An 11,643-nucleotide genomic window follows, 5' to 3' on the forward strand; every position below is an offset into this window, starting at 1 on the left:
TAAGCGTAGTTGCATCCATTTTTTTCACCTATGGACAGAATGAACACTACTATGAGTGCTTAGAAAACACCATTGAACAGAAGATTTTTTTTTTGTTTTTGTTTTTTGCAAGGGTAGGGAGAGAATTTAATGCCGCACTTCCTCTCCCCAATCATTTCTCCCCTGTCCACCTCTCCAAACTACCCCAGCAAAACTCCCTGCAGTGGAAGTAAACCAGATTAGGAGGGGGTTTCAGAAAACAAAAAGAAAACCACCAATCACCCCTTCAATAAAAGTCTTCAATATAAAACAAAAACATAACTAGTCCTATCTAGTTGCCCCATTAAAATGGTAGCTGGTGCAGGGATCTTCGCCTTCAGGAAGGGGAGGCAGAGGCCCCTTTTAGTTACTTCTTTTTCTTTTGGTTGCATCCAGGGCTAGAGGAAGCCTAAGTATATGGTAGCAGGGGGCCAGGAAGCCCTGTGCTGACCTGTAGATGTACCTTCCCCTGCACACCACTAACTGCAAATACAAAGGCGGCATGTGTCTGCTTTCAAGACTGGGGGCTACTTCCCTGCCTCTTCTTTGGGGGCACCTTGCTGTATGTTTATGCCTCTTCTGATTGTCAGTGTCCAGACCAATAAAACTGGGCATCAATAAATGTCTCCAAAAATACACCGCTCTTTGTCTTTGCTGCTTCTGTTGCCGTTGCCACCTGGCACCTGGAGGGAGGGAAGGGACTAAGGTGGATGGTCATTCAGGGATGTCAATCATGAGGTCATCATCACCATCCAGGTCATCATCTTCACTCCCTGAATCACTGAACATTTGGCAAGGGATGGTGCTCAGGATGGTATGTAGGGGCAGCTTAGGATACCCCAGCACTACCAGTCCTGGCCTAGGAAGGTCAGTGAACCCCCCACTGCACAGGTGGGGCCATTTCTCCCTCTTGGGTCTCAGGGAACTGGGCTCAGACAGCTTCAGGGCCAGGTAGTCTGAGGAGAAGGGAGAATATGGGGGGCAGCGAGGTCAGGTACAGAGAGGGGCCCCCAGAGGCTTGCAGGGGAAACCCTGAGGGTGGGGGCGGTGAAAGGCCAGAGGGGATAGGGCACCCCTAGAGGGGGATTGGGCACCCCTAGAGGGGGATTTCTTTTCCTCTTGGGGGCTGGTGTCTCAGTGAGTTTGGGTGTGCCCTCTGTCTCACTCTTCTCTGAGGATGCTGTGGCATCTGAGTCAGAAGAGTCTTCATCCACATTTTCATACTGCAGAAGATGATGCCAAAGGAGACTCTTGTTCTGGGACACTTCTAGCAGCTTTCTCTGTGCCTTCCTCAGTTCCTTCTGAAAACACTTAGGCTCGTAGAGTGGGAATCTGAGCTTCTGTTTCAGGTTCTGGTATTCTTGTAGTCCACCTCGACATCCATTTGCCCATTCATGGCTGGTCGGGGAAATCACACTCACCCCGAGTGCCTAAGGCCCGATCCTACTCAGGCTTGGGCAACAGGGCCTGCCCCAAGGCCCGGGGTGAACCCTTACCTACCCCTTGACCCACAACAGGAGCTATCCCTGAACAGAAGGATGTTAAAAAAGATTAAGGAATATAAATTTGTGATTTCCACATTGGGTGGCTGTCAGGTGCCCACCTTAGAGAGAAACCTGATTACAAGTGGCATTTTAACAACTAGTTCACCAAACTCAACATAAAAATTAGCTATTGGTTCTGCTGAACTGGTGCAAACCGACTCAATCCCACCACTGTTCTAAGGAGTTGCTTATGATCTTTAAACATATGACACCCAAATCTGTATATCCAGCTCCAATTTTTTTTCCCCTGAAATTTTTCACCACAAAATAGCTGTTAGAACTCCCCATATGGATGTCCTTTTGATGCTTCAAACTCAGTACTTCAAAAATGAAATCCAGTATCTCCTCCTTAAATTCACTTCTTTTTAAAATTCCAATCATGCCACCAATCCACCAATAATGCCAGTGATTTCTCTCTCACTCTGCCCTACCATCCCTATCCAAGCAAAATCCAATTTTTATTGATTTCACCTATACCATATATCTCATATCCATACTATTCTCTCCATTTATCTATCCACTACCCTACCTAAGACCCTCCTCATCTCTCACTTATACTATTTCAATGTCTTCTTCTTAGGCTCCCTGTTTCTAGACTATATTCTCTTCAATCCCTCCATCACAGAGATACCAGTTTAAAATTCCTATGGCATAGATCTGATCATATTCTTCCCCTGCTCGAAAGTCCTTAGTAGTCCCTTATTGCATGTTTTTAAAATTTTTTACAATCTGATCCCAATTTACCTGTCTAGATTTACTGCTTTTTACAAACTGTCCTACTTGATATTCCCTGAACTCAGCATTTCTTCTTCTTTATTTGTGCCTTTGCAAATATAGCCTTCTGTGGCTGGAGTACACTTTGTCCTCTCTTCTGTGTTTGCCATCTTCTACTCAAAATCTTTCTTGATTTCCCCAGTCCTTAATGTTTTCTTCATCCTAAAACTATCTTGTATTGCTTATTTTCTCAATTTTGTATCTCTCAATAAAATATAATCTCCTCAAAGACAGGACCTGCTTTGGTTTTTATTGTTATATAATGAGTACCTAGCAGAGGAACTTACCCATAATAAGTTGTTTTATTTGCCTTCATGACTCAGATTAGAACAGACCGAGATGTGAGGATTTACAGGAAATTGATCCCTGGGAAGTTGGTATTCATACAGATAGAAAAAAATTGTATGCATATGCACACTCACAAACATACACACTATAAGATAATATAGACTAATGGAGATGTGTGTGTGTGTGTATGAGGGAGATGTGTACTATGGCAGAGATCTCAGGGAGAGTACATGCTCACAATGATTTTTATAACTTAAAGATAAGTTTGGTCAGTGAACAAGATATGGAAAGGAGGGCAGTCTTAATCAAAACTAGCCACAGTGAGGAAATGGGATGAAATTGGATGAAAATTTGATTTGATAATCAGGAAAGAAGAAAGAAGAAGGAAGAAGGAAAAAGAAGGAAGAAGGAGAAGAAGGAGAGGGAGAGGGAGAAGAAGAGGAAGAAGAAGAAGAGGAAGAAGAAGAAGAAGAAAGAAAGAAAGAAGAAGAAAGAAAGAAAGAGGAAGAAGATGGTGATGATGATAATGACTAAAGACATCTTATTTTAAGAAATTATAAAAGAAAACTATCCATATCACTTAAAAATAGGAGGCAAAGTGAATATAGAAAGAATCTAACAATACCTTCTGAAAGCAGTCCAAAAGGAAAACTCCCAGAAACATTATAACCAATGGTCAAAGAAAAAATACTTCAAAAAGTCAGGAAAAAAAATTTCAAGTATAGGAACCAGGAATGCTCCAGATTTATCTGCCTCCTGTAAAGAAGAGAACTTGGAATATACTATTCCAGACTGTAAAAGATACAAGCTTACAATACATAATATCTTAATATCTTACTGAGAAAACCTGAATATGATCCTGTAAAGGGAAAAAATGGATCTTTAATGAAGTAGAGGACTTCCATGCATAAGGGACTAAAAATGATAAATGGTTTACATTATAAATATGAAATATGAGTTGTCCCTGAACCATATCATCATCAGGGGTCATAGAGGGAATCTAATTAAAAAAAGAACATAGTAAGGGTTCTATTAGGGTTTGATGATTTTAAAAGAAAATGGAAAAGGAAGGAACAAGAATACACTAGGTGGGGGAAAGCAGGACAAGGATGGGAAAAATTATCTCAAATAACCAAGTAGAAATTTATATGGGTGGGGAAAAGAGTAGGTAACCCTTCAACTCAGTTTTATTTGAACTAATCAAAGGAAAGAAAAAAATAATTTTAAAACAAGCATATGATATCTAGTTTTACTGTTGCTTAATTGAAATAATAATTGCATCTCCTTTTTTTCTCTTCATTAGGATGATACATGATAAATTTTGATCCATTTCCTTACTTTAATGTTCTATGTATGCTAATATTTTGTGTTCTTAGTATGTGGTGAACTTGTGGGTTTTTCTTATAATTCAGTCTAAATTTATCAAAACAATTTGATTTCTGTCTCTTCCATTACACAGCAACTCTTACTCTGTATCTGTTAAAGACCTAGATCTTTGGATCTTGTCCCTCTTTTTTACTGTTATTTTTCAAATCACTTCTCTATATTTGCTATTAATTTTATATGAATCAATATGATTCTAATTGACACCCTCCCACACAAACAGCACTCTCTCTCCCAGATTTGAATGCCTTGATTCTACTTTTAGTGATATAATCATTTTTAACACTTCTCCCAGCTAGCCTAGATTATAGTTTGATTTAGGAGTCCCTTTCTCCCTATTCCTTTATTTACATCTTCCTCATCTCTCTGATTAAATAATGTTCACCTGTGGTGCCTTAATTTCAAAAGATATTAATTCATTTGTTCTTCTTCCCCTTTCCTTCTTTACTTTTGGATTTTTCAGTTTGATCACTCTTTTTTTTTTTCTTTTAGGTTTTTGCAAGGCAAATGAGGATAAGTGGCTTGCCCAAGGCCACAAAGCTAGGTAATTATTAAGTGTCTGAGGTCAGATTTAAATTTAGGTACTCTTGACTCCAGGGCTGGTGCTCTATCCACTGTGCCATCTAGCCACCCTCAGTTTAATCACTCTTGATGTGATTAAACCATAGTTCTCCTTATTCCTCAAAGACCCTCAAGTGAAGTAAGGCTGATAAAAAAAAACAGTAGTTTTGCTTCATCCTCAGTCCTGACCTTTAACTTGTATTAAATTTCTTTTGGTTACTACAGTTTCATTTTTGAAGTCCTTCCTTGTTGTCTGTGAAGGATGGGATAGGAATCTATCATCTTGTTGAAAAGACTTCTTATTTCATATGGGAATATGCTCAGCTTCTCAGGATATGTTATTCTAAAATATTTTCCTTTACTTTTTAGTACACCATATTGCAGCATTTACTTTAACTTCATGTCATAGATGAATAGCCCTATGGGATCTTAAACTGGAATTCTTAGTACATGAAGTGTCTCTTCCTGTCTTCATATAAGGTTTTCTTTTAAACTGATGTTTTAGAAATTGGTAACTTCATTTTTGATTGAGTTGAATTTCCTCTCTCATGGTATCCTTTTTGACTCTATATAGCTGTCATTTAATAACTTTCCCCAATATTTCTGGACAATTTTTTTGTAAAATTTGCTGAAATATAGTATTCAAAATTTTCAGTGTGTGTGTGTGTGTGTGTGTGTGTGTGTGTGTGTGTGTGTGTGTGTGTTTCTGGGAGGATAGTGATTTTTTTTATTGTTTTTATGAGTCCTCTCTTCAAGGTCAGTTGCTTTAGGCAACTGTAATAGTAGTCACAAGAATTTTTCCAATTGTGCTGTCTTTTCATTGAACTCAAGTGTTTTCATCTCTTGCATTTTTCAGCTATATCTGCTGTTAGGGACTGTTGTGTGTGGGAGCACTGTAAACTATCATCACCTGGTGCCCTTCAGCATCAAAGCCTTGTTTTACTAAGTGCCTCTGGAGACGTTGGAGTACTTGGGGATCTTGGAGAACTTGTCTCTCTCATCTCTCTCATCTCTCTTTTGTCTCTCATCTTTCTTTTGTCTCTCATCTCATCTTTCTCTCGTGTCTCTGTCTCTTGTCTCTTGTCTCCCTTGTCTCTCTCTCTTGTCTCTCTTGTCTCTCTCTCTCATCTCTCTCTTGTCTCTCTCTCGTCTCTCTCGTCTCTCTCTGTCTCTCTCTTGTCTCTCTCTCTTGTCTCTCTCTCTCGTCTCTCTCTGTCTCATCTCTCTCTCTCTTGTCTCTCTTGTCTCTTTCTCTCTCTTGTCTCTCTCTCGTCTCTCTCTCTCTCGTCTCTCTCTTGTCTCTCTCTCGTCTCTCTCTTGTCTCTCTCTCGTCTCTCTCTCGTCTCTCTCGTCTCTCTCTGTCTCTCTCTTGTCTCTCTCTCTTGTCTCTCTCTCTCGTCTCTCTCTGTCTCGTCTCTCTCTCTTGTCTCTCTCGTCTCTCTCTTCTCTCTCTCGTTTCTCTCTCTTGTCTCTCTCTTGTCTCTCTCTCATCTCTCTCTCGTCTCTCTCTCTCATCTCTCTCTCTCTGTCTCTCTCTTGTCTCTCTCTCTTGTCTCTTGTCTCTCTTGTCTCTGTCTCTCTCTTGTCTCTCTTTCGTGTCTCTCTCTCGTATCTCTCTCATGTCTCTCTCTCGTGTCTCTCTCTCTCGTGTCTCTCTCTTGTCCCTCTCTTGTGTCTCTCTCTCGTGTCTCTCTCGTTTCTCTCTCTTGTCTCTCTCTTGTCTCTCTCTCTCTCTCTCTTGTCTCTCTCTCTCATCTCTCTTGACTCTCTTGTCTCTCTCGTGTCTCTCTCGTGTCTCTCTCTCATGTCTCTCTTGTGTCTCTCTCGTGTTTCTCTCATGTCTCTCTCTCGTCTCTCTCTTTTCTCTCTCGTTTCTCTCTCTCTTGTCTCTCTCTCGTCTCTCTCTCTCATCTCTCGTCTCTCTCCTCTCTCTTGTTTCTCTCTCTCTCATGTCTCTCTCATGTCTCTCTCTCTCGTGTCTCTCTCTCTCGTGTCTCTCTCATGTCTCTCTCTCATGTCTCTCTCTCGTCTCTCTCTCGTCTCTCTCATGTATCTCTCTCGTGTCTCTCTCTCATGTCTCTCTCGTATCTCTCATCTCTCGTCTCTCTCCTCTCTCTTGTTTCTCTCTCTCTCGTCTCTCTCTTGTCTCTCTCTCGTGTCTCTCTCTCATGTCTCTCTCATGTCTCTCTCTCGTCTCTCTCTCGTCTCTCTCATGTATCTCTCTCGTGTCTCTCTCTCATGTCTCTCTCTTGTTTCTCTCTCTCTCTCTCTCTCTCATGTCTCTCTCATGTCTCTCTCTCGTGTCTCTCTCTCGTGTCTCTCTCTTGTCCCTCTCTTGTGTCTCTCTCTCGTGCCTCTCGCGTTTCTCTCTCTCTCTCTCTCATGTCTCTCTCATGTCTCTCTCTCGTGTCTCTCTCTCGTGTCTCTCTCTCTCTTGTGTCTCTCTCGTGTCTCTCTCGTGTCTCTCTCTCATGTCTCTCTTGTGTCTCTCTCGTGTTTCTCTCATGTCTCTCTCTCGTCTCTCTCTTTTCTGTCTCGTTTCTCTCTCTCTTGTCTCTCTCTCGTCTCTCTCTCTCATCTCTCGTCTCTCTCCTCTCTCTTGTTTCTCTCTCTCTCATGTCTCTCTCATGTCTCTCTCTCTCGTGTCTCTCTCTCTCGTGTCTCTCTCTTGTCTCTCTCTCTTATCTCTCTCTCATGTCTCTCTCTCTTGTGTCTCTCTCATGTATCTCTCTCGTGTCTCTCTCTCATGTCTCTCTCGTATCTCTCATCTCTCGTCTCTCTCCTCTCTCTTGTTTCTCTCTCTCTCGTCTCTCTCTTGTCTCTCTCTCGTGTCTCTCTCTCATGTCTCTCTCATGTCTCTCTCTTGTCTCTCTCTCTCGTCTCTCTCATGTCTCTCTCTCGTGTCTCTCTCTCATGTCTCTCTCATGTCTCTCTCTCGTGTCTCTCTCTCGTGTCTCTCTCTTGTCCCTCTCTTGTGTCTCTCTCTCGTGTCTCTCTCTCTTGTCTCTCTCTCATGTCTCTCTCGTGTCTCTTTCGTGTCTCTCTCTTGTGTCTCTCTCGTGTCTCTCTCATGTCTGTCTCGTGTCTCTCTCGTGTCTCTCTTGTGTCTTTCTCTCATGTCTCTCTCTCTCATGTCTCTTTCGTGTCTTTCTCTCGTGTCTCTCTCTTGTGTCTCTCTCTCGTGTCTCTCTTGTGTCTCTCTCGTGTCTCTTTCATGTCTCTCTCGTCTCTCGTCTCTCTCTCTCATCTCTCTCTTGTCTCTCTCTATCTCTCTCTTGTCTCTCTCTCTTGTCTCTCTCTCTCTTGTCTCTTGTCTCTCTTGTCTCTGTCTCTCTCTTGTCTCTCTTTCGTGTCTCTCTCTCGTATCTCTCTCTCATGTCTCTCTCTCGTGTCTCTCTCTCATGTCTCTCTCTTGTCCCTCTCTTGTGTCTCTCTCTCGTGTCTCTCTCGTTTCTCTCTCTTGTCTCTCTCTTGTCTCTCTCTTTTGTCTCTCTCTTGTCTCTCTCTGTCTCTCTCTCTTGTCTCTCTTGTCTCTCTCTCGTGTCTCTCTTGTGTCTCTCTCTCATGTCTCTCTTGTGTCTCGTGTTTCTCTCATGTCTCTCTCTCTCGTCTCTCTCTCGTCTCTCTCTTTTCTCTCTCGTTTCTCTCTCTCTCTTGTCTCTCTCGTCTCTCTCTCTTGTCTCTCTCATGTCTCTCTCTCGTATCTCTCTCTCATGTCTCTCTCTCGTGTCTCTCTCTCTTGTCTCTCTCTCGTGTCTCTCTCATCCCTCTCTCGTGTCTCTCTCTTGTGTCTCTCTCATGTATCTCTCTCGTGTCTCTCTCTCTTGTCTCTCTCTCTCATCTCTCTCTTGTTTCTCTCTCTCTCATGTCTCTCTCGTGTCTCTCTCTCATGTCTCTCTCTCATGTCTCTCTCGTGTCTCTCATCTCTCGTCTCTCTCCTCTCTCTTGTTTCTCTCTCTCTCGTGTCTCTCTCTCTCGTGTCTCTCTCTCTTGTCTCTCTCTCTCATCTCTCTCTCGTGTCTCTCTCTCTTGTGTCTCTCTCATGTATCTCTCTCGTGTCTCTCTCTCATGTCTCTCTCTCATGTCTCTCTCGTGTCTCTCATCTCTCGTCTCTCTCCTCTCTCTTGTTTCTCTCTCTCGTGTCTCTCTCTCTCATGTCTCTCTCTCTTGTCTCTCTCTCTCATCTCTCTCTCGTGTCTCTCTCTCTTGTGTCTCTCTCATGTATCTCTCTCGTGTCTCTCTCTCGTGTCTCTCTCTCGTGTCTCTCTCGTGTCTCTCATCTCTCGTCTCTCTCCTCTCTCTTGTTTCTCTCTCTCTCATGTCTCTCTCATGTCTCTCTCTCGTGTCTCTCTCTTGTGTCTCTCTCTTGTCTCTCTCTCTTGTCTCTCTCTCTCATCCCTCTCTCGTGTCTCTCTCTTGTGTCTCTCTCATGTATCTCTCTCGTGTCTCTCTCTCTTGTCTCTCTCTCTCTCATCTCTCTCTCGTGTCTCTCTCTCTTGTGTCTCTCTCATGTATCTCTCTCGTGTCTCTCTCTCTTGTGTCTCTCTCATGTATCTCTCTCGTGTCTCTCTCTCGTGTCTCTCTCTCATGTCTCTCTCGTGTCTCTCATCTCTCGTCTCTCTCCTCTCTCTTGTTTCTCTCTCTCTCTCATGTCTCTCTCATGTCTCTCTCTCGTGTCTCTCTCTCTCGTGTCTCTCTCTTGTCTCTCTCTCTCTCATCCCTCTCTCGTGTCTCTCTCTTGTGTCTCTCTCATGTATCTCTCTCGTGTCTCTCTCTCTTGTCTCTCTCTCTCATCTCTCTCTCGTGTCTCTCTCTCTTGTGTCTCTCTCATGTATCTCTCTCGTGTCTCTCTCTCGTGTCTCTCTCTCTTGTGTCTCTCTCGTGTCTCTCTCTCTTGTGTCTCTCTCATGTATCTCTCGTGTCTCTTTCGTGTCTCTCTCTTGTGTCTCTCTCGTGTCTCTCTCTTGTCTCTCTCTGTCTCTCTCTCTTGTCTCTCTTGTCTCTCTCTCGTGTCTCTCTTGTGTCTCTCTCTCATGTCTCTCTCGTGTCTCTCTCTCTTGTCTCTCTCTTGTGTCTCTCTCTCGTGTCTCTCTTGTGTCTCTCTCGTGTCTCTTTCATGTCTCTCTCGTCTCTCGTCTCTCTCTCTCATCTCTCTCTTGTCTCTCTCTATCTCTCTCTTGTCTCTCTCTCTTGTCTCTCTCTCTCTTGTCTCTTGTCTCTCTTGTCTCTGTCTCTCTCTTGTCTCTCTTTCGTGTCTCTCTCGTATCTCTCTCTCATGTCTCTCTCTCATGTCTCTCTCTCATGTCTCTCTCTCTCGTGTCTCTCTCTTGTCCCTCTCTTGTGTCTCTCTCTCGTGTCTCTCTCGTTTCTCTCTCTTGTCTCTCTCTTGTCTCTCTCTTTTGTCTCTCTCTTGTCTCTCTCTGTCTCTCTCTCTCTTGTCTCTCTTGTCTCTCTCTCGTGTCTTTCTCGTGTCTCTCTCTCATGTCTCTCTTGTGTCTCGTGTTTCTCTCATGTCTCTCTCTCTCGTCTCTCTCTCGTCTCTCTCGTGTCTCTCTCGTCTCTCTCTCTTGTCTCTCTCGTCTCTCTCTCTTGTCTCTCTCGTGTCTCTCTCTCACATGTCTCTCTCATGTCTCTCTCTCGTGTCTCTCTCTTGTCTCTCTCTTGTCTCTCTCTCTTGTCTCTCTCTCACATCCCTCTCTCGTGTCTCTCTCTCTCGTGTCTCTCTCTTGTCCCTCTCTTGTGTCTCTCTCTCGTGTCTCTCTCTCTTGTCTCTCTCTCTTGTCTCTCTCTGTGTCTCTCTCGTGTCTCGTATCTCTCTCGTGTCTCTCTCATGTCTCTCTCTCATGTCTCTCTCGTGTCTCTCATCTCTCGTCTCTCTCCTCTCTCTTGTTTCTCTCTCTCTCGTGTCTCTCTCTCTCGTGTCTCTCTCTCTGTGTCTCTCTCATGTATCTCTCTCGTGTCTCTCTCTCATGTCTCTCTCTCATGTCTCTCTTGTTTCTCTCTCTCGTGTCTCTCTCTCTCATGTCTCTCTCTCTTGTCTCTCTCTCTCATCTCTCTCTCGTGTCTCTCTCTTGTCTCTCTCTCTTATCTCTCTCTCATGTCTCTCTCTCTTGTGTCTCTCTCATGTATCTCTCTCGTGTCTCTCTCTCATGTCTCTCTCGTATCTCTCATCTCTCGTCTCTCTCCTCTCTCTTGTTTCTCTCTCTCTCGTCTCTCTCTTGTCTCTCTCTCGTGTCTCTCTCTCATGTCTCTCTCATGTCTCTCTCTCGTCTCTCTCTCGTCTCTCTCTTGTCTCTCTCTCGTGTCTCTCTCTCTGTGTCTCTCTCTCATGTCTCTCTCTCGTGTCTCTCTCTTGTGTCTCTCTCGTGTCTCTCTCTTGTGTCTCTCTTGTGTCTCTCTCTCTTGTCTCTCTCTCGTGTCTCTCTCTCGTGTCTCTCTCGTGTCTCTCTCTTGTGTCTCTCTCGTGTCTCTCTCATGTCTGTCTCGTGTCTCTCTCGTGTCTCTCTTGTGTCTTTCTCTCATGTCTCTCTCTCTCATGTCTCTTTCGTGTCTTTCTCTCGTGTCTCTCTCTTGTGTCTCTCTCTCGTGTCTCTCTTGTGTCTCTCTCGTGTCTCTTTCATGTCTCTCTCGTCTCTCGTCTCTCTCTCTCATCTCTCTCTTGTCTCTCTCTCTCTCTCTCTTGTCTCTCTCTCTTGTCTCTCTTGTCTCTGTCTCTCTCTTGTCTCTCTTTCGTGTCTCTCTCTCGTATCTCTCTCTCATGTCTCTCTCTCGTGTCTCTCTCTCATGTCTCTCTCTTGTCCCTCTCTTGTGTCTCTCTCTCGTGTCTCTCTCTTGTGTCTCTCTCTTGTCTCTCTCTCTTTTGTCTCTCTCTTGTCTCTCTCTGTCTCTCTCTCTTGTCTCTCTTGTCTCTCTCTCGTGTCTCTCTTGTGTCTCTCTCTCATGTCTCTCTTGTGTCTCGTGTTTCTCTCATGTCTCTCTCTCGTCTCTCTCTCGTCTCTCTCTTTTCTCTCTCGTTTCTCTCTCTCTCTTGTCTCTCTCGTCTCTCTCTCTTGTCTCTCTCGTGTCTCTCTCTCAC

At 43.9% G+C, this 11,643-nt stretch overlaps 1 pseudogene; it reads right to left on the reverse strand.

Annotated features, from left to right (window-relative positions):
- Window positions 1-732: 732 nt before the first annotated feature.
- LOC141514752 (INO80 complex subunit E pseudogene) lies at window positions 733-1,414 on the reverse strand (annotated as a pseudogene).
- Between the last annotated feature and the right edge of the window lie 10,229 nt (window positions 1,415-11,643).

The sequence above is a fragment of the Macrotis lagotis genome, chromosome 1, assembly GCF_037893015.1.
Source record: "Macrotis lagotis isolate mMagLag1 chromosome 1, bilby.v1.9.chrom.fasta, whole genome shotgun sequence".
Classification (NCBI taxonomy): domain Eukaryota; kingdom Metazoa; phylum Chordata; class Mammalia; order Peramelemorphia; family Peramelidae; genus Macrotis; species Macrotis lagotis.